Source organism: Stegodyphus dumicola, chromosome 2, assembly GCF_044657685.1.
Source record: "Stegodyphus dumicola isolate Sdum_Otavi_A_Nest chromosome 2, ASM4465768v1".
NCBI lineage: Eukaryota > Metazoa > Arthropoda > Arachnida > Araneae > Eresidae > Stegodyphus > Stegodyphus dumicola.
The window spans coordinates 25,364,868-25,389,546 of NC_140769.1; the positions used below are offsets into that span (position 1 = coordinate 25,364,868).

General features: G+C 34.5%; 1 protein-coding gene across 3 annotated transcripts in view; it reads right to left on the reverse strand.

The window, feature by feature from the left end:
* Positions 1 to 24,679, reverse strand: part of LOC118186109 (glutamate receptor ionotropic, kainate 2-like) — a 550,727-nt gene that overhangs the window by 152,580 nt on the left and 373,468 nt on the right. The window lies entirely within an intron of this gene.

Here is a 24,679-nt window from a genome sequence, read left to right on the forward strand (position 1 = left end):
ACGCCAAATGTAGTTCACGTACTATGTTCAAATTATTTGAATGTAATGAACGTGACCTGTTCCTGTTAGTTTAAAATGAAAAGAAGGAAAGGAAAATAGGTTGCTATATATTAAGAAGTTCATCAAGTGAATTATTCTTGGCGCAAACCGAATCAAATCAGCCAAGATATTTTTTTTTAAATTTCTTCGTATATTTCTCACCAAATTTTACAAAATTTAATATTTAGGCATAATTTGAGTCGTCGAATCGAAATATGGAAGGAAATTGGCACGTATTTCTGAAAAAGTCCTTTTTTAACTATTTAACTTATGCAATTAAGTTGCATTATGTTTTCTCAATCTAATATGTACTCTCTCTCAGTACTAATTTCTTAAATTGCTTCAAGCAGTTAGTATCACTTTTCTTTACAAACACCGTTAAGATCTGATTCCTCAGATTTTAATGATTGCTACAAATATCCTCTTCCGTTGTTCCTATGTCACAGTAATTTTCCTTTTTCTCATATTTCTCATATTTCCCTGTTTTGTACTCGAACTGTAAATGCAGTTTTCCAAGAGTAAGAGTACCATTGTAAGTTAGCCTAATTTAATACCATTTGAATCCTATTCAATTCTTTATTAGTTCTTTTAGCAATATTGAATTTTTCTTATTTATAGTACTAATTTCAGTTTAATATAGTTCCATTTTTAAAAATGGATCTGTAGGAATGGTAATCACATCTGTAAAAATGCCACTAACATTTCTAATTATTTAAAATATTCTGTTCACTCTTCAACAAGAAGAATTTAGTTCTCAAAATTCAAAAATTAAGAATTATGGAGTGAACATTGAAAACGTTAAAAGCGGCAGCTGATCGCTAAGTACAACTGAATGCAATCCTAGCTGCAGTAATGAACATAATGCTTAAAGTATCAAACTATCAAATAAACATTTGCGTTGCGAACGTGATCTAGCCCCTAATTCTTATTATTAACAATGAACAGAAAATGCCCGACAGATCCAGTTTAACTCAACATATGCCCTCCAGTTAAAATGCTCAGCTTTTATTTATAGTAATTTGTGAAAAAACAAAAGATAGGTCTTGTACTGTGAGAGGCAAACTAAATGAAATTTACACAATCTCTAATTTAGATATTAAATTAAAAACAAATTAGATTAACATTCCAAAAGAGGGTTCTCACAGTTCATTTTGAAGATAACAATTATATTTAAAAATCTCAGTTCTGTTTGATAATACAGAAGTGTTATGTGAAGATTCTGGTTTCAGGGGCTGTGGAATTTAACAAAGAGGAATTTATTTTATTTATAAATAAATTTATTTTATTTATAAATAAATTTCCAGTAAACTGGAAAACATCTAGCAATTTCTCCTCACGCTCTTAAAAATTTCTTTATTAAAATGGTAAGAAAAATTGGATAGAAAAACCACTTGGAGAATACTTGATGATTTATTACCAAAGGTCAATGAAAGTCACAAAATTTATAATAGCCTTCCCGACCAATATATTTACAGCTACGTGAACCTTTCCCGTACATTTTTATGAAAGAAAAATCTAATTAAGTGACCTTTGTATATGTGGGGATAAAGGAGACAGCGATTATTAGGTTTGCAAGTGTATATTAAAAACTAAGTATCTCAAAAATAATACAAATAATAAAAATCATATCGCAAAGCTTTATCATAAAATCTCCAGCACTTGTTAAAAATAAATAAAAAAATGCAAAAATCAGAAACTTTCAGTTTAGAACTTTTGTGAATTGGCATAATCCACCATATCTGTAAGCAGTTCCACAGTGTTTCGATTATCAGCGTAATCACAATGAAATAAAATAGAAAACAGTTTTACAAAACATGAAATCGATAATGAAATAAATTCCAAACTAGGCCTTCCAGATGTCTATATTCGGTTAAAGTTTACGTCATTCAAAATTTGATTCTCTAGGTATCGTTGTTTTATTACAATGCGAGAAACATACATACATTTATTCAGATTCTTCTTTATTTAATTTCTTTAAATATAACATAGGACGAAGATATTTGGCGCAGCAGTTTGAAAAGCGATTCGCCGTTTATCGACGCAAAATTCTGAAACGGGCATTGCTGGCATTGCCATTGAAACTAGCATTGTCATAGAATGCGCACACTCTTTATAAAGAGTGTGCGCATTCTATGACCTTAAATTAAAGACTGATGACAGCTTCATGACTTTATTATGAAACGTATTTAAGTGTTTCAAATTTAATTCCTTCTTCTTATGCTACTGTACTGCTCTTATACCCTTTCATTATTAAACTAAAACTAATATTCAGAAGTCAAACAACAAAAATCAGCGTTATACCTACAAAATTTTCACAGGACTAGTTTCGATGGTTTTACCCAACCATCATCTTCAGCTGCAAAACCGCAAAACCATTTGCGGTTTTGCAGCTGAAGATGATGGTTGGGTAAAACCATCGAAACTAGTCCTGTGAAAATTTTGTAGGTATAACGCTGATTTTTGTTGTTTGACTTCTGAATTAGTATTTATTCGGCGTGTTAGTGTGTCTTAAAACTAATATGCCTCTTTTTTAAGTAAATACTTAAATAAAAAATTTACTAGCACAAAAACTATCAATTAAACTTTTAATCATCTAATGAAAACGTAATCTTTGATTCATTATATTTTACAATTTTCTTCTTACTCTTTGTTTCATTTGTTTCATTTACCTATTAATTCATTTGATATCCTTCCATAATTATTCATTAAAATTCAGGTTCTGCATATATAATTTGTATACCTAAAATGTGAACTACATTATGAATGGACGGTGAGTGAATGGGGACTACGCTGGTGACTCGCACATGTTTTAGACGACTTTCCTTTGCTGTAAAAAAATCGCCTGCTTGGAAACTTTTTTTAACTGCATCTATATTTTCTAAAGTGTAAATTATACTCTGCTACTTGACAACTTTGTTTTCATCCAAAATGACACTTTTAAAGAAGCAATGGACGAAAGGCCATGTTTGTGATCTTTCCGAAGAAATCTATTCGTATTTAGGTATTAAAAAAAGCTATGAAAGATATAATTTTTCGGTACGGTATGGGTAACTGAGCAACGGTATCAATACTAAATATCGTCACTTTGAAGAGGTAAACGTTAAAGTTTAGCCTCAAGGAGACAAATTATTTAAAATGCATATTTAAGGAAAAAACGGAATTTTTCGAACTTTGCAAAGGTAAAACATTTAATGTTAAACGAAAATCTGGAAAGTTATAAGCCAGTTGAACAATGATTAAAATGCTCAGTGTCAAAAAATCTCAAAGCAAACAAAGTAATCAATTATTTTAATTTTAAAAAATCGAAAAAACGTAATTTGCATCGTCTTTCTCCACGACATATCGCCGACTGCAGAATTCTTTATGAGAAACAATTATTCGGACAAAAATGAAAAAAATATTGTCACAATAAACGAATATTAGTTATATTTAAATGACCGCAATGAAGATAGATCCATTTATTATTATGAAAGAGAAAAGCAAAAGTCTTAGAAGATGTTTCAAAGACTCTAAAGAAAGGTATTAAAAGGATTTATGATTATTGTTGGTTTTTGTTATAACGAGAAATAAAAATTTAAGATAGTGTAGAAAACTGCTAACGCTAAATAGGTCAATTCCACATATTATATAGGATATATGTTTTATACCCAGTTTTCAAATACGAAATACCTCCTCTTTACGTACCGTGCTATTAATCAATAGAACTGCATCAAGACAACTAAGCAACCGCACGTTAAATCCACTCTTAATTTCTTAAGAAAAATGGAACAAGAAACATGTATCAATCTTCCTTGGACTTTGGAAAGCTGTTTACGAGGAATGAGATAAAATAACTCTTTTAATTCTGAAAACGCCTTTATTGTCTTGGAAATTATGGTAATAAAGGTTACTAAATGAAGCATTTAGAACACAAAAAATTTAGTTAAAATGTTTCTGTAAGTACAATGAATGTCGTCTAAAAATGGGTGAACAGCCTATGTTAAGCGATTACATATTGCCTTCCTTGCATCTACCACTTGTCGACTTACATGTCGTCCCCATATCCTTGACGAATTTCTTTATGATACAATGCTTTTCCAAATACGCTCACATTTTGCTACAGAGTTTGTATATTTGCTACAGAGTTTGTACGTATTAAATACATTCTGTGTAAAATATAGTTTTCTGTTTATACATATATAATAATAAGAAGAGGAATAGATAATAAATCTCTGATTTACTTATTGAAGGACATTATCATATAATTAAGAAAACTGAAGGAAGCGTATAATTTTAACCAAGATATCATATCGGATTAAGTAAGATGTTAGTTTATACTATCCTTAATGATGAAGTACGAAAGTTAAAAATTCACTTTTGTAACAATGAATGATGTAACAGCAACGAAAGTACGAAAAGCTCAAGCTGTGAACCAACAAATGAGAACATGAAAAAAAAAAAAATCTGAACCAATTAGCAGAAACTGCAGATGACATTTCGGATTTATTCGTGCTTCGTAAAAAAAGGTTGTGTGAAAACTGTTTTATGCACAGTTTAAACTTTCCATTATTACTCATTTACACATTATGCAGATCCGTTTTGCCTTTACGATAACAATTAAAATTAAAATTAATATTTTGGTAATATTATTGAAAATGAATCAATTTTAAGAAATAAATTAGCAAAGTGCTCTAGAATGTTAATCACTTTTCCGTTCTTAGGAGGAAAGAAGAATATTCAAGTGCTTTTAATGAAAGGAAAGTGTTATTTTTATTTTAAAAAATGTCAGTTTACTTTGTTTATTAAGATTCTGAATTTGCAAGCTGATTACAGAACATATTTTATTAATTACGTATTCTAACTTTAAGAGAATATTGCATTTTTAATTTTGCTCTAAATTATTTACCGAATTAATTTAATGTTTAAAGCATTTTTAAAACGATCTTATTGCCTTGACAATTAATTTCATTTCCTACACAGTTCAACTATTGTTTGGGTTACGTTACGTTACTTGAAAGTGGCAAACCACACAAGCTAAAATTTAAAAGACACAGTATCTTGCTCTTCTAACAACAGAATGTTTCTAACTAATTATGCTTGTCGTTGATATAAAAAATGAATGAAAATATTGTCCTAGAAAAGGTTTAGATGAGGTACTTATTCTATATTTAAAACAATAAATATGTTTCTAAGCCATTTCATTCACAGATAATAAACACAAAATGCATACACTTTAGAAAAAAAAAGTAATGATTAATTGTATCAATGAAATCATTAATAAAATTAATACCAATAATAGTAACAGTAGCACAGTAACAGTTCTAAAAAATGTATGTTTAATACGCGTAACATTAGTTTACAGTTACGCAGTTTATGTTGTAACGATCCCTTGATTTAAAAATAGAAAATATTTTTAAACAGGAGTCACAATAGAGGAAATCGGTAAATGTTCTATTCCTCATTTGTGTAAAATATGTACCTGTAGTACTGTCATTTTGGCTATAACGAGTAACTGTTACTAGGTGCATCAATTCTATAAGCGAAATACATTTAAAAGCTGTTGCATTATTAATAATAGCAACAGTGCTCCAAAGTTTTCCTGTTATATTAGATTTTCAGTAAGTGATGAGAAATTCACTGAAGAGAATTTATAAATCTAAGCTAATTTTGTTTATGGGATTATCATATTATTTTTAGCGTCTTCGAAATCATCTATCCGCATATTCCACTTTGACTTCAAGACGCATCTACCAACTTCTACCTCGAAATCTTGAGATTAAGAGAATAATGAGATTATTTAACACTCGCAAGGAAGCGCTTTCGAAAGAGCTTTATTCTTTCATACGGTTTTCATCAAGTTTTAACCATGTAATAAACAGATGCCAGAGAGGAAATGGGGTACAAAGTTTCCAAAGTACTCTTTCAACGAATTCACACATTTTAGTAAAATTGTGTTACATGAAAGTGCATTAAATAAGAGTTCGCATGCATTTACGTAACTCCAAAAAGCAAAAAGCAGTTGACAAATGATAGTCTACATAGAAATATTGCATTGGTTGCAGCGAAGAAATATTGCATTAAATATAGCGAAATTAAATACAATAATAATGCAAATATTAGTCACGAAGAAAGATTGTTTAAATATATTTCATTTCTTGGAAACACACAGTTAAGTTTACAGTTTTGCCTCCAATTTATGGTATTTTATAATAACATTTCTTCAACATGCTGTTTTGAAAGGTCCTTTTTGGTACTCTCAGCGTTGTTTTTAATTTAATACGTTTTTTAAATTTTAAATATTGTAGAGACATTACTATTTTTGAAAGCAGGAGAAACGTGAAAAATGAGCAGTGCAGCCGCCGAGACTCGAACCTCAGACCTCTCGAATACGCGCTGAGTGTGCTACACATTACGAAGGTCTGCTAAGACGACAGGGGAAATACCTTCTATATTCCCCCTTTTAAAGGACGAATAGAGATTAGGGGATTCAATCGCCGAATCCTGGTGATGGATAATCATTTTCCACCATCTTTTTTAGTTCGTGCGCAACTGCAGAGACATTGGGATTTTTCAAAGCAGGATAGACTTGAAAAATGAGCAACGCTCCTAACAGGACTCGAACCTCGGTCCTCTCGCATATGCGCCAAATGTGCTGATGATTACACCACGAAGCCATGCTAAGAAGGCGAGAAAACACCTTATAATATCAGTAATTTCTTACAATTTTCACAATGCATATTAGTATAGAGGAAAGAGTTACAAATATTCATTTAAGGTAGTATAAATATTTATGTCTTTCAAAGATATATTAATCATTGGGTCTGATTAATTAAAGTTTGCAAAATGAGTACAATAAAATGCGTACAAGGACTGGAAAATGTAGTAAAAAGTATAAATCTAACGTTAAGAATGATGTTTTGTTAATAAGGAAGTCCAAAAAAAAAAAAGAAAAAAAAAACCACAATTCACTAGTTTTTATTTATAGAAAGAAGTATCTTAAGAATGTATATTGCAGAATCTTGCAGAATGTTTTTGATGTTTGCTCAATAGCGAAAGAAAGATTGAAGCCGCCCAACCGGTACAGTGGTTAGCTAAGCTGACTGCCGTATATAAAGGCCGGGTTCGAAATCCGGAGAAGGCACGGATGTTTGTATATGTATATGTGCGGTATGTATTTTGGCCGCCTATTTAGAGTGCGGGGGCATTCTAAATATGCGGTCAGCCGAAAGTTATCTCGAGAGGTTGGTATCAGGGAAAAAGGGCTGGGAGGCCCTCGGACCGGTCCCCGAGGTGCTCTCCATCAAAATTGGGGGTGGAACTGAGCAAGTGCCTGTAACCTGTATGGTGCTTTTCTCAACGACAGGAGCAACCTTGCCCTACCGGTCACGATGAATTTCGTGGGCTTGTTCTGAAGTTACTGTTAGACAAGCGAAATAAATCACAGACAGGAAGATTCAAATCAAAAGACTACGGTATTATTTTTGCGTTTCTTCAAAAAGTCAAGTTTTTTAACTCAACATTTTCCCTTTGTCTTAGAACGCGAGGTTCTCTCCTTGTAGAATTTATGTAGGTTTAAGGGGCAATGAGTTCTGTTATAAAGTTACAGGAGCAGCAATTTGCCAGTGCGTGAGAGCTTCAGCGTCATCGCTGCCTGCCTACCACTGAATTTGTCTAAGAGACTAACCACTGTCTCGCATGAGATTGGAATTCACAATAGAGATATGTCTTGTTTAGTCACAGAATATATTTGGTTTGGTAAATCCCAAGATTGATTACGTTCTAATTTTGAGTCGTAGTTAGCAGTGACAGATAAATCCTTAAGCCTCTCTTAGTTTAAATATTGTAAATAGAAAACAGTTCAGGAGCGTTTGAGTTCACGGGCAGGGTCACTTGTCTACTAACGTTAAGTTTATTAGTTTACTAGTTTAACCCTCTCAAGCGTCGAGATAGAAAAAAGTGAAACTATATTTGTGTCTGTTTGTCTTAAAACATATCGTTGTTCTAACTAGTGGAACCTCGCCCAACGGAATGCGAATGATACCTAGTTAAATATAGTTCACGGGCATGATGGGTAATTATAGTTCACGGGCAGGGTCTTGTGTCTACTAACTTTAGGTTTATTATTTTACTAGTTTAACCCTCTCAAGCGTCATGTGTTTCGTGAAAGTTACGAATTTATTTTATGTTTTCAGACTGAATTTCTCACTACAGAGCATAAGCCAACATGTGACTATATTGCATTATACTCCTAAACCTATAGATGTAGTCCTCTCTTTGTTTAACTTTATTTTACAATTTCTTTCAAGAGACTAAAAGATATTTCCCTCTACGGTTGAAACTTGGGAAAAAGCAGAGCGAAACAAGGTTTACCAAGTTTTAGAAAATATAGAAAATGTGATTACTTTAAAAACACATACGAAAATCTAACAGAACTCGTAACGAAAGTTCTCTCAGGGTCTTCTTGAAGATATTGAGTTAGAAAAGTATTAGATCTACTTTTTTCCGAGATATGGAGTGCGACGATTGGAAGAACTATAATAGTGGAGAAGAGTAAAAGACACGAAAAAAATCTCAAGGATAAAGGGATAAAGAAGGCGCGGTCGATAGACTTTATGTAATCTCATAGATCATATCTGATTTTCGGAGAGTGATGAAGAAATGAAAGTTTTACTCGATGCTATACCTTCCGTAGATAATGATATAATCGATTTAACGGTTTGAGGTAAATTTCGCATATTATATTCTTCAAATTTGCCCTGCTTTTAGTGCCTATTCATCATAGAATTTCAACTTTCAATTTATTTATACTTTTATTTTAAACTCTTAAAAATAGCAAAAATAATTTTTCGGTAACGCTTATAATGTATTTCTCTCACCTTCTTGACATGCTTTCGTGGCTTGGTATTCTGCACGCTGGGCGAGTATTCCAGAGGTCCGCGGTTCGATTCCAGGTGAGACATTGCTAATTTTTCATCTTGCCTGCTTCCAAAAATACTCAATGTCTCCACAGTGGCGCCCGAACTAAAAGGGTGGTAAATGATGACTCTTCCCACCCAGGATTTGGCGACTGGGCCCCCTAAAAACCCCAGTCGCCCTTTAAATGGGGAGTATATAAGGTATTTCTCCCGCCTTCCTGGCATGCCTTCGTGGTGTGGTGGTCTGCACGCTGGGCGCGTATTCCAGAGGTCCACGGTTCGATTCATGGCGAAGGCGTCGCTATTTTTTCATCTTGCCTGCTTCCAAAAAATACATAATATCTCTACACGCTGTATAGTGAAATTTATATCTGTCCATTCATAAAGGTTTAAATATGCTCTTGGAAAACTAAACTCAAAGATAAATTCAAAGCATTAATGAGAATGTGTTCTTTCGTTGATCTTTTGTTTTTACGTTAGGTTTGCACCTTCACAAATAACCACAAGAAGGGCAGGGGATCGACTTAAGCTTAAATATGAATAGGGATAACACGACATTGTCCACCTCCAATGCAGATTTGAACAGGAACATGCTTGTAGCTGGAGACTGAACGTTCTATACTCTATAATTTAATCTCTCTACAGAAGTTTGACGAAATTTTAGTATACCATTCCACAAAGATACATATGCAACATAAATTACGGCTCAGTTTCCTTTAGAAATTTAAACAGACAGCTTACTATCATTTTAGGCAACTATCGTTCATATGATTTGCAGTATTTCAGTAACCTAATACTCAAAGGTTTTGACCATGAGCCTATAAACAAATCTTGTAAACCCAATCAAACCCAATCCTATAAACAACTGAATATAACGTAGTACATACCTTCCGTTGATTGACGCTCTGACAGCGACTAAAGAGTCTTCTAATTCTAATACGAAAGATTTAGAATCCAAATTTATTAATTCGAATACAATTCCGACTACACTGCGAAGGCATGCCGTAAGGAAGGAGAAAAATCTCTTGCATTCTTCCTCACTTAAAAGGCGATTAGGGAGGAACGTTAAATCCTTGTGGTGTCGATTAATCGTTCACCACGTTTTAGTTTGAACGCCAGCTCAGAGTCATTAGGAGTACTTCAAAGCAGGAAACATGAAATATAACTGATGCTATTGCCGAGATTCGAGGTCCAGACCTCCCGATTACTAGCAGAACGTGCTTCCAATTGCACTTGCTAAAAGAGATGTTATTACCTAGCAAGCTGTTAGTTATGTTTGTTGAATTCCTCAAAAAATGCACATTTAAAACTTAAATCTTATTAATAATTTACAGGAAACAGGAATCTATTTCTAGCAAGATAGAAATACTTCATATTCTCCTCCTCTTAAATTGGATTGGGAAGACGATGACAGAATCACGAAACGTAAATGGTGACGAGTTATTTTCTACCAAATTTTTAATTCAGGCGCTACTTTTAGAGAGACTTAGAATTCTTTCGAAATTAGAAATCTGAAGAAATCAGCAATATCTTCGACGAGATTCAACATCCTAACTTTTCGATGCTAGCGGAACATGCTGGAAAAAAATCCCTTACATCCCTTTTATGATATATCTCATAAAAATAATTGTTTATCCCTTAGAGTGCAAACTCTGTTGTATGAAATATTGTTTCCTGGAGGCCGACTTGGGGTCAACTCTCGGCGTTCTGTCAAGGATCTGTACCTACACAGACTCGACTTCTGGGCTAAATAATTAGTCTTCCCAATGACTAGAACCGTCGTTTATTCGGTGGTAGGTTTAGACTCGGCAACGACTCTACTTGTATTGGCTTGTCCGCCCCTTGGTTGTGGGGACGTTACATGGCCAGATATCGAAGATTGTCCATGGGGATTTGGCTCCTCCTTGTCAACACTGGGGGATAGCCTTGACATTGATATCCGATTTCTTTGTTGACGGTTACTTGCCGCTCGCCTTGACTTGCCTTTCATAACTCCTGACTATGTGCAATTTTGTGCAGATGGGTTGACCGGTGGGATATGCCTTCTTATATCTCCTCTCCTCTAGAGTGTCTGAGCATTATGTATCCTCTTGTGAACTTACACGAGAACTGCATATCTCTTTTCCTGCTCAACATCAGCAGGCTTTTAGTAAGTTTTTAATCAAACAACGACATCTTGTTCGGAAACTGACTGCCATCATGTCAAAACTTATGCATCTTGGTACAAAATTATGTCAACCTGTCTAATTACTTGCTGTTCCTACACCTTCTATATTATATGTCAAATTGTTTCATTTACTGCATATATCAATTAATTTAGTTGTATTGTTAACATATCCTTTGCATTTTGAATTAGTATGTTGTCATTTATTGTCTAGTGTTGTTTCAATACTGTTAGTAATACGAATTATGCTGCACTATGTAACACAATTTATCTGTGATTTCTATTACTTGCACATATTATTTACTGCATACTGAATTTGCAGTTTCTTCTGTATTGCATTGGTACTCATATTTATATCATTTGTATTAGTTAAGTACTGGTTCATCATAAATGCATCTGTTCTGTACTGAATTTGTGTTGCATTCATATTTAACAGCATATTAGAATTTTTTGTGTTGCATTCATATTTGTGTTGCATTTATCTTCAATAATTTGTGTTGCATTTATATTTAATAGCATATTATAATAGGATATTATAATAGCATATTTAATAGCATTCATATTTAATAGCATATTATAATAGCATATTATAATAGCATATTTAATAGCATATAGAATTATATTGCACTCATATTCAAATATTGCATTTGTACTCATATTTATATCATCTGTATTAGTTAAGTAATGGTTCATAATATATGCATCTGTTCTGTACTGAATTTGTGTTGCATTCATATTTAATAGTATTTGTATTTCTTATGTGCTGATTTATATAGATTGCATTGTTACATACTGAATTAGTAATGCATTTGTCGTGTCCTGCCCTTATCCTCATATTATATTCTTCATTTTTATAATGTGCTGATTCATCCTGATTGCATATATTATGCACTGACTTTGTATTGTCTATTATATACTGAATCTGTATATATTTCTATTCACAGTATTTGTTATGTGCTGAATTTATTGATCACATTGTTATATACTATATTTGTAGTGTACTACCCTTACCTTTCTATTTATATTATTCATACTAGATATGTGCTGATTCATCTTGGTTGCATTTATTACATACTGAATTGTATTACCTCTCATATTCTAAATTTGTATTGCATCTGCGCTGAATTTACATTACCTGTTATATATTGCATTTATATGAGTTCATCTTGATTAGATTAATTATGCACTGAATTTGTATCACTTATTATATTTGTATTCCTTGTTCTATACTGAATTTATAATGCATTTGTATTTATTTTATTCGTATTTGTTCTGTGCTGTTTTATCTTGTTTGCATTTGTTTTCCTGTTATCTATTGAATATTGTCATTTGTAGTGTACTCTTTATATTAATATTATTCGTATTGGTTAAGTGCTGATACATTCTGATTGCATTTATTACGCATTGACTTTGTAATACCTGATTTATACTGACTTTATATATATATATATATTGTATTGCATCGGTTATGTGCTGATTAATATTAACTGCATTGCCATATACTGAATTGTTCTATACTGAATTGGTAACGCATTTATAGTGTACTGCCCTTATGCTTACTCATATTTCTATTACTCACATGCACTCATATCTTTGATTTGTATTTGCTATGTACCCATGCCATTACTTTATCCTCCCTAATGTACTCTGGCCTATTTAATATATTTAATTTTGATTCAGATTTAGTATTATTGTGATTTCATAAACTAGTAATAGGCCTATTCTGTCTTATCGTGATGCCCTTAACTTATAACACGCCTTCTGTGTTATGTACTCATTTTCCTGTAAGTTGCTTTATCTTGTAATCTAGTAATCTTTACCTCTTATTGTTAAATTTGTACAATCCTTGATATATTATTAATGTACTTTACTCAATTGTATCTCTCTATGCCCTTGTTTGGCCATGGAAATATTTCTTTAACAAATCTGACGCCTGGGCGACGGGGTATGGGTCCCCTATGGGCCTTTGGTTCGTTGAACTGCCCTGGGTGGATCCGGCGTTGGGCTTGGTCTCTCTGTGCGCGGCTCTCGTGTGGCCTCTTTGGCTGCTCTAGATCTTGTGGGGGCGCGGTGCTGAACTGATTCACCCTATGGTAAAGGTACAGTGCTCGCGTCTCCCGTCAGTGGAATGGAATGGAATCTTCTCTAGAGTTTGACATCATAACTGTGTATGGACTTCTTTACGCATAGGTCTGGGAGTCCCTTATCCTTAGTGAACTTTATAAAAGATTCTATAACTTTCATTCATTTTACCGCCATTAATAACCGAAAAATAAATTTAAGTTTGTAAAATTTGGATAAATCTCTTTTACTATGAGCAGAATATTTGCATAAGTGCAGGAAAATGATGTTAGCGTAAAGTTAACACAAAATATATAAATATGGATGCATTTAACCTTATATATCATTAAACTTTGGAATCTCCACTCGTCATTCACTTTCATTCCTAATTTTCTGCTACAGGTTATAGCATTTAATATAGACATTCTCGTGTCTTAATGAAATAAATGTGTGAAGGCTTTAGAAATACAGAAAAACCGTTAATTAAAGATCTAGAAATTTGTTCTTAGATATACGAGAGAAAATTACAGTATTTAGTCATATATCCCGACCCCCTGTATTTTTTCACATAGCATTTTAACCAAGGTTCTGAAAATTCATATAATACTAATATTCTCAAGACATTCATAAAGCAAGTTCCTCTAAATTTTAAAATGTATTCGTCCACATAATGGTCATTTTCGGATTGCTTATGGATTTGCTCGTGGATTTGGGGTGCTCGGGCTTTGATTGACGAAGCAGTAAGAGTGAACAGTTTTAAAATATAGGATATCTTGATGGCTAGGAAGATCATTGCATATGGGAAGACATACTGAGCGGTGACAAACATGATGACAAGATTGACAATGACGACAACTTGCAAGTAGTAGCAAATCTAACTATCTTTAATGCTTAGGAAGATTATTGCAAATGGGAAGACCGATTAAAACGATGGCCAAGACGATGACAACAGTTATGATGGCGACAACTTGCAAGTCGTAGCAAACGACACAAACAGCAGTTCCAACAGCAAGGAATTATTTGATGCCTAGAGTGCAGTGGATAACAAAAAAAGCAAGCGAGATTCAAGATTCAAGGAAATAAAAATGAAGACATCTTATTAGATATCGTTTATTTATATTATTATGTATCTGTATTCGAATGCAGGTTTCTTTTAAATAAATATATTTGCGATAGTTACCGATAATGTATCCATGACCTTTTATTTTCATTTATCATGTGCGTAATCACGTCCTTCGGAAATTAAATTATTCTTTCCTGTCGATTCTTCAACTTACCACTTCCGACCAGAACGTAGTTTTAGAATCACTTCTGAATGCATAACGAGGAGGAGCGCGAAGTTCTTCGGTCTTAGGGAGAGAGGTACCAGGTATTCTGTTTCTACGCATCCTCCTTTTTAGGCTACTTCCTCGTAAGCTATTATCATACTCGGCCGTACTTTAGGCCCTTCATAGCTTCGCAGTCTATTAACGTTAAGGGACCAACTTTGTTAGAATTTTGATAGCGTTGGCTATACCTGTTTAGTTTAGATTAGTTTAGGTTAATTCTTAGTATCTTAAGTTCAAGACGAAGTGTCGGCTTTATTGTACACCCCAAGAAAGAGTTTTGTTAAACTTTAGTTGTAATAATAAAATATTAGTTTACCTTTCTATCTTGTTGTTTCCTGTCACAGGAACTCAAGCAATTATTCGCTTATCAGTTCCTAAGATTCTTCACTTCCAACAGTAACTTATAATTTACAAAGTGAGGAACTTTACAGTAGATTCGATAGCTAAAACGTTTTATTTTGTGTTTGGCTGAAAAAAAGGACAAATCTTCACCAGCTATCCAGCAAATAAAGTCGTAATTCCCACACTGCTGCGGGGAAAAATTATGTATTTGAGTTGGCAACTAGTGCTGAGACTACAAAAATAGTAGTATCTAAAATGGGTTTTCCTTCTGTTGTTTAGTTAGAACCTTAATTCTCATTTAAATAGATAAAGCTCAACAGTAGTACTTGGTGAGCGATAATCCATCACCACGTGGACTTGGTCAACTGGGTTTCTTCTCGCTTACCACGAATTATACATTAAGTAAAGGAAGATATAAGGACATTTTTCTGTTGTTGTAACTGGTAGCATACCCTGCTAGCATATGAATGATCCAGAGTTTTGTACTCCGACGAGGGCTGTTGTACCACGACACCGACTTGAAAAGAATTTACAGGCAATATACTCTAGAAGTGCCTTGGCACTTTTCTAAATTAAACCCTAATTTCAGCTGGCTTGTTGCTTAGGGTATGTTTTGGAGTGGATAATTTATCGATATTTAATTTCTTGTACAGGGATTTCGCTTTGGCCAATATGGAAATAAATTAAATTTATTTTTCCCTCATGGCAGGAAAACTATCAAAGTGTTCAGAAAACAAAATTAAGGCACATCTAATTCACAACGCTTAGATAAATTCGAAAGCTCCTAATAATTTTGCTTCCCTCGTGAAGTCCTTGTAATAACGCAAATTTTCCATTTTAGAAGAAATTTATGTTAATTAAAAAAATGAAGCAGAGAATTCAAGACCCTAGTAAGCATAACCCTCGTTTGCAGATAATTTTTAGCCCAGAAGGGCTATTAATTTCATTTTGGTATTTTGCTTCGAATCTCTATAAACGGAGTATCACTTTTCAAATTGTTGCCACCAAATGTTAGAGCACCGCATTATATTAAAAAAAAATTAAATAATGAAGAATCTGCAAACATGTATGTATGTTTCTCGCATTGTGATGAAACAACCGTACTTACAGCCATCAAATTTCGAATAACGTTCGTCCCCACCAGAATATGACTATCTGCAAGCCTAAATTTGGAATTTGAAATTTGTTTTATTATCTAGTTCATATTTTGTAAAGCATTTATGAGATTTTGATTAAGAAATTCAGCAATTTCAAAGCGAGGAATGGGAACACTGTGCGAAAACAAAACATTTCTATCTCCAACGCGCGAAACTGTGTATCGAAATTTCTAAAGATATGATCTTTTAAAATTACTTTGTGATATTGTATAGAATTGAATTTTACGATTTAAGTGCAGAGAATATGATATTTAATAAATAAAAGTAGCACACAAAACGTTTAAAAAGCCCCTTTGGGCGTAATTATAAAATATGAAACTTTCAGATTTTTTTTTTAATTCGACTTTCGATAGAAAACCATTTACACATATTACAATAACACACACACGCATACGTTTCCTTATTTATGTTTAAAATTCAGGATTGTCATACAGCTCCTGGAATTAACTTTCATGCTTTCGAAAGCAAACTGAGCTAAAGCTGAAAGTATGACGCATGAAGGCCTAATTTCATAGCAAAAATACTTTCATCTTCTTACATTTTCATTCTTTGACCTCATTTCAGTAAAATAAAAAGTAATCTAATAATATCAATAACATGCGCATTATTATCAAGTTCGATTTCGTTCATCGTTGAAAACGACTGTTTCATATTCAGGTCATCACCCTCTTTTATCCAATAAAAATGGGAGATTTATACGAAATGTCGTTGCTTCCAGTCTTAACAATTGAAGAAGCACAGATGGTGCTTGCGAGACTGAAGCAATTGGCCATCTCGAACTTTCTGCTTTAGTGTCTTTAAATCACTCAATACTGGTAATAAAGAAAACGCTTGAAACATCTAATGTGCCGAGCACTGATTAAATTTATGTTCATTTCTTGGTGGTTTATTGCTTGCATTAGTAACCATTTATCTACATTTCATTTTGCTGAAGTGCTTAGGAAAGAAATGCGTAAATAAAATAGTGATATCAAGGTGCTTTTACACAGGTTAGCAATAAGTAATAAATCTAGTATTAATAGCTCCGCAATAAATTTATTTTATGCTGTTAGGCTATTAATCCTTCAACGGGCTAATGCATTTTCTCTGAATGTCTTTCATATAACAGAACCTTCAAATCAAGATTCTATATTTATTGCTTTCTTCTTCTGATAGCAAATATTAATTTTTCGGCAGCTAAGGTATTTCTGTTGTTTGTAAATGTCAATTAATAAACATCGATTACGATAATATTGTTGCGTGCGTACGGGTTCGTTATGAAATGAATGCACAAGTCCGATGAAAGATGAACAAAAATTTATTATTATCACAACAAAAATGCTTAAATTTTCTCAAATTATCATGCAGTATTACAATATCTCACAGTAGTTTTCTTTTAACTACTCAAATGTCCAATAGAACGTAATTCAAAACAGCTAAAGAACGCTAATCCGCGAATTCGCTACAATCAACAACAGTAGTTTTCTAAACAACAACAAACTAAGCAACTACTACAAACTGAGATGTTTTCCTCCTTTTATAAGCTTTTAAAATCACGCGCTAGAATTTTCCAGTACTTTCTCGAAATCAAAAAGAGATATTTATTTATTTAACGCACGCGCTCTTGTATTTTTAATTTTTCCGGCTTAGCTTTCTTTTAATATTCGTCACGCGCTGCACTGCGTGAGAAATAAAACCATTTAATTTATAATTGAACTAACATTAGCTTTTTAAATACCAAATTCGTAACACTGCCCCCTTCCCAAGGACTGCACGTCCCGGGCAGTACAATCCCTGGACAGGAAGCTAAACTTACAACTGTGGCATAAATGCATTAATAAACATTACATTACTATAATAAACAACATGAACAATAAATGCAATACATAAAACAAATCAAATGCTATCAAATACTAAATACAAAACAAATACTAAATACAAATCAAATACTAAATACAGATTTATAAAGAAAAAGGACCATGGTCTGATACTATTTACAATTATTTACATTACGTACTATGGCCATAGTAATGAGCTAACCTGTCGTAAGAGTTCGAAGACTCACGGATCCGAACCATGACGTCATTTAGCCTGTTTAGGATTGTGTGCGAACCATCCCAAGGTGACTGTAAATCAGGCCTGACTCCTTTTCGTCGAATCGGGTTCCACAACCACACCTTGTCTCCTTCGTTGGATCTATGTCCAGCAGCTCTCGTGTTGTATCTGGTCTTCACTTTCTCCGTCGCCAAGTTCACTCGCTTTCGTGCGGAACGGTGCATCACTTCAAAACGGGCCTTGACATCTTGGATGTGTTCCTCAGGCGATGAAGGCGCATCCGTACGGCGATGAAACAGGCGGTCACAAGGCAGACGAAGGTCTCGACCGAAGAGCATCTGAGATGGAGAATAGCTGGTAGTCTGGTGTTTCTTTTCGACCCTAGCATGATTTCGACTGTTTCTCGAGCTGGTTCTTTCGGACAAAGCGTCGGCATTTCCAGGTGAGGATCCCTTCTTAGGATGGATAGTCATGTCTTCAGATCCTGAAAGCAGTTTGTTGTTTTTCAAGTCTAAGGAAAAATTGTATTTCCTTAAAAAGTCCAATCCGAGTATGCATGGATCTGTAATATCCGCCACATATGCCGTGTGATGGTAGGCGGCACTTCCGAACGTGATGTTTACGTTTAACTTCCCAGTTATGTCGATCTTGTCACCAGACGCAGTCTGAAGGGTAACACAGGATGGCGTCCAAATAAGTTTATCTTTAAACTGTTCAGCTAAATCTTTCCTAATGATGGTAACATTAGCTCCTGTGTCAATGATCATACTGCAAGGAACTCCATCGATATTCTCATTGATGGACAGTCCGTTATTGTTGCCACTCACTGTATAAATTTTAAGAGCTTTAAAACAAGGTTTTTCACTATCTGGCAACCTCCGTTCCTCGATATGGTCACTAATTTGTTTACTGCGTTGTTGCTGGGAAATGGTCTTATTTTCCGTACCTCGGGGTCTGCACTTTCTTCGTATGTGGCCTTCAACTCCGCAGTTCCAGCACTTTAGAATTAGTTTCTTTTCACTTCTGTTCCGTCTCAAGCCACTGACTTGTCTGGTAAAATCATCTGCTTTATATTCCGTACCCTGGGGTGTTCTGCAATTCCGTCTTAGCTGACCTTCACTACCACATCTCCAACACCTTAGAGCCACTTTCTTCTCGCTCCTACTCCGTATCAAATCTTCGACTTGTCTGGCTAAATCATCTAAACGAGCCATCAGTTGATCCACTGGCTCATGGACTCGCACAGCTCTAACTGGGTAGCGGTCTCGACGAGTGGCTTGCTGGGCTGCCTCAAATTTCATGGCGTACACTAGAGCACTTTTTAAATCTTTTACATCCGCCATTCGTAGAGCTTTCTGTATTTCAGTATCTCGGATGCCGTCGATAAAGTATTGCAAGGACAGGATTTCCCTTGTTTCTGTCGGGCATTCCGAAAAGGCGAGATGGGACAGCCTTTCAACATCCGCGGCGAGCTCCTGAAGTGTTTCGGTAGGCTTCTGTTGACGAGATTTTAATTGGAGCCTGCTGTAGTCTTTTAAACACTTCTCCCCAAAGCGCAACTCCAAGGCGCCGGACAGAGCTTCGAAATCTAACCTTTTGTTTTCGGGAAGAGTCTGAAGGATATCCGCTGCGTCGGCTCTTAGAGAAGCGGCGAGATGACAGGCCTTAGCTTGGGAATCCCATCCATTCGCATCCGCCACGATAGAAAATTGTGCCTTATACACCTGCCACGAGGTCTTCCCATCATATGTGGATAGCTTCAGAGGTGGACGAGCAGGCATTGGTAAGAATTTAAAATCATCACTCCTGCTCCCTGCCGACGCTACGAATTTCTTTAAAGTATCCATTTCTTTGGCAACTGCAGAAACTCTCTCATCAATTTGTTCTTTTACAGAAGAAACTCTTTCTTCTATTTCTTCTTTCACCGAAGAAACTCTTTCTTCAATATGTCCAACTTTATTTTCAACTGCGTCAATTCTGCCTTCCATAGCTTCAAATTTATTTTCTATTATGCAAGTAATTTCTCTTTTCATTTCTTCTTGACCAGCTTGAACGGCTTTCATTTCGTCCTTAACGGATTCCTGGCCCAATTTCATTTCTTCCTTAACGGATTCCTGGCCCAATTTCATTTCTTCCTTAAATGATGCTTGGCCAGCTTCCATCTTTTCTTGGAATGCAGCAAAAGCACTAATGAGCTGTCTCAATTGTTCTTCCATCGCTCTTGTTATTGGCATTCAAACCCCACTCCTGACACCAAAAATTGTTGCGTGCGTACGGGTTCGTTATGAAATGAATGCACAAGTCCGATGAAAGATGAACAAAAATTTATTATTATCACAACAAAAATGCTTAAATTTTCTCAAATTATCATGCAGTATTACAATATCTCACAGTAGTTTTCTTTTAACTACTCAAATGTCCAATAGAACGTAATTCAAAACAGCTAAAGAACGCTAATCCGCGAATTCGCTACAATCAACAACAGTAGTTTTCTAAACAACAACAAACTAAGCAACTACTACAAACTGAGATGTTTTCCTCCTTTTATAAGCTTTTAAAATCACGCGCTAGAATTTTCCAGTACTTTCTCGAAATCAAAAAGAGATATTTATTTATTTAACGCACGCGCTCTTGTATTTTTAATTTTTCCGGCTTAGCTTTCTTTTAATATTCGTCACGCGCTGCACTGCGCGAGAAATAAAACCATTTAATTTATAATTGAACTAACATTAGCTTTTTAAATACCAAATTCGTAACAATATTGTTGCGAATTTTGTACATACATAGATAATTTTAGCGAAATTATGTGTGAAATTATATTTTCTGTAAAATGTAGCATGAAAATCTAGAGGGAAAATAGTATGCGGTAAAAATTCGAATACAGGTTCAAGTCTATAGCATTGAGCAAATGGGTATCTCAATAAATTTGCGAGATATCGCCAAGTTGGCAACGGTTTCTGTGACTAATTTTGTAAGCCAAATTTGGCGAGAAATCGCCAAACGTCGCCAAACTTTGCAACCATTTGACGACATTTTGATCCCATTCCTGTATCTCCGTAACAGATATTGTAATTGAATAAATGTAATTGATCACTATATTAACTGTAACTGTGTCTGTCCCACATATGCTTTCCAGTAATTTCGAGAATCAGAAAATATTAGAAATAGCTCTGCGTAAAAAATATATAAGACAGGAGGAGAGCATCAGTTCTCAGTGGTTGTTTTTAACAGTTAGTTCAGCGTGAATTCAGAGTACTGAGATATCTCCGGCTTAACTTTAGTCTTTATATGCGCTTGGCATAGCGTTGTGTTTAACTTTCTTAGTAGTTTGGAGTGTAACTGCTGATTATACTCTGTGGTACTAACACCTATACGATTATTTCTGTGCAATGTTCCAGAACTCTGAAGTGTTTCTTCCGATAAAATAAATTTTATCAACTTATCATCGGACCTGTGTGCGTTCAGTATATTACGAATCCGTACGCACGTAAAAGTATGGTATGAGATAAAGTTATCATAGTCATCGAAATTTGGAATGAGTTTTAAAACCGAATAAATACGAAGATGACAAAGATAGATAAAATTATTTCAGAAAAATGATATTTTACAACATTCATAACTTTTCATTGCATTTACATAAACTGTTCGAAAAACATAAAATTGGAATGTACATAGCAGCAAATATTATTTAATATTATTTAAATTAAATGAAATTGAAAAGATCGGTATGATCATTCAAGCTTCTTCGCAGTTAAAACTGTCATCAGCTAGTGTTGACTGGAACTGTTGTGCACAGTCTAAAACTTAAAATTCATTTATCCTTTTCCCAATTTAAATTTAAAATAAAAATTCGATTTTATCTTAAAAGATCAGGACAATAAATGTTCTCAACACTTGCTAAACTGAAATTCCCTGAATAATAATATTTTGATTTACTTTCTGAACATTTTGATTTATCTACAAAGAAAACATACATTATTTCACAACTGCATTGCTGCTGTATGGATACTTATATATTTAATAGTAATTTAATTGATACTTGCAGGGTGACTCATAATCGAGATTTCGAAAGTTTATAATTCCATTGATGTAAAAAAATGTAACGCATATCAGCACATAAATAAATTCTTAAAATTAAGTATGTTCCCTAATGTTGCTCCGTATAGGTATAGGTAGAAGTAGACGAGACACCAGAATTTCATCAATGGTCGTGCAGGTATAGCCCCAACAATGTAACTCTGCAATGTCATCCTAATTTTGTAGGAGAAGACTTCGGGGAACGTTCCAAGCGTCTTCCACGCCTTTCTCCTATTATCAGCCTCTCTAGAGTATTTTCAGCTAGTCATGTATTTCGAGCTACTCCTTGCCGCTCTTTCACTATAGATACATCCATGCCTTCCCCAGGATTCAAACGCAGACTCATCGGAACGGTAGACAACTTCAGTAAACACCCCAACCGCTAGGTGGCCAACAGTTGCTTTGTATGTGAATACGTATCACGTGGAAGATCTGAAGCACAGAAGCCCCAGCACTGAAGCTCTTGCCATACACTTTCCAACCTGTCATAAGGGATACACTGCCCAGCAGAGGATGGGACTAAAACCTTGAATCTGGCAGTTTGGCCTGGCTTCAAATCCCGGTAAGGGGATATAGCGTGGTTTTTTTTCATCTGTAAGGCGAATACGAGCAAAATCTTCTTAGAAAGTCTTCCACGAAAGCATCCCTTTCTCTAGGCAGATAGCCGTCATGTGCTTTACCGTAACATTAAAACCCCTTCGCGCCGACTGTCACGTATACGTGCCAGCAACGAACGCACTTACCTACCGGCCGACACGCAGGCGTGCCAGAGGATTGTTCCATTCTCTACCGACTGTCACGTATTTGTGCCAGTACTTTGGAACGTTTTTCAAACTATAATTTCTGCCACAAGATGGCACTGTATGTCCATATGGTTTCAGATATATGTAAATTAGACCTTCTACTCGAAATGAGATAAGCATGACTCACATACACATGTTTTTGATTATATAAACAAACGGGGAAATAAATGTTTCCGAATGGCGTGATTTATGACGTCTCTTTAAATCGCACTTTATTCGCACGTGGTAGTTGTTTACTGTAAGTAGAGAAGTTTTATTTGCTTTAAAGCGTTGGGTATTTCGGTTTGCAGTTCAGTTTTTAGAAAATAATTAGATCTTGTTAGAAGTGAGTTCTTTGTTTTTACCGTTGCAATGTCGAAGCGTCGAAAATGTTTAACAGAGCATGAAATAGCAGAAATTATGCAAAATATTTCAGATATTGATTCTGAAATTCTGATATTCTGATATTGATTTTGAAAGATTAACTGAAAGACATTTTCCAAAACTTTGTTCAGAAGAGACTGATAAGAAGATGCTTCGTTTGTTCACATTCCCGGAAAAATCCTCCAAAACGGCAAATGAGTTATTACGAGTGCAAGGAATGTAACGTAGGACTGTGTGTAGATCCCTGTTTTCAAATTTTTCATACGAAAAGAGAATTTTAAGTAATATATTTAGTTTTCAGATGTATAATGTTAAAATTCATAAAATGGTGAGTAATTAAAATAAAATGTGTAACATATGCATTTAAACAAGAAATAAGGTAATTAAAGTATATATATATATATAAATATTTATAAAGCATAAGCCGTTTAAATACTCTATAGAGCATTATTAAACAATGCGTTGATACTTTGGAAATTTCATGGATTTAGGCTTAGTAGCAAAAAAGCCCCCGGCCCTGGAGAGACGCTCGCGTAAGACACTGCCGGCCTCAGCGATAAGCGCGCGTTTTCTCTACCCGGCTCGAAGGGGTTAATAATTCAATACCCTCTATAAGCGATATCAGCAACTACACGTACCCTTTCTCACAATTTCTAAATTCCATGGAAAATGAGGATGGATGAAAGACATTTTCTGTAATTTCAAAATATACAATTTGAAAAGATAATGTCAAGAAGTGTGTACCAGTACATTCAGCACTGGACTAAATACGGATGCGGTTATGAAAATGAGAGAGCTCTATATTGTTAAGAAAGGCAATGTTATTTCCAGTCTTGGAGTTTGGACTTTTGAGCACTGTTGCAGCACGTCTAGATACGTTGTCCATGTGACAGGTCTCTCAGCTAAGAAAATTGTCCCTCGCAGCTAAATCTACAATAATCTACAACGAATCTGAATAAAACTATGAATTCAAACTGGTAAAATGTTGCGTCTATTTATACGCAATTTTTTACTGTATTTGATACAGTTACTGCAATATAAAATTTCGAAATCCCGGTGAAATTGATAAATCATTCTACGCCTAAATGTACCCCTAACCTCTTAGTCTTTTATAGATAGGAAAATCCTCTATTCTATTATCGCTTTTTGGCCGTGGTTAGATTGCATATTTTATCTACTTTAAGTGTTCGAAATGGGCTAAAAGCCATGAGATATAAACTTGTTAGCTATCAATATGGAAATAGTGAAATATGTCCATTTTTCTCTGCATTATTCATTTAAACTTTGCGAGTGTCAAAACTTCACTCCATTAAATCTCAATAAGATTCCTAAAACTACGACGTTACATACATGGAGAATCCGCATTTCCAGAGCTGGCAAATTGAAAGGAAGACAAGTTTTTAAAGTTTTCCAAATA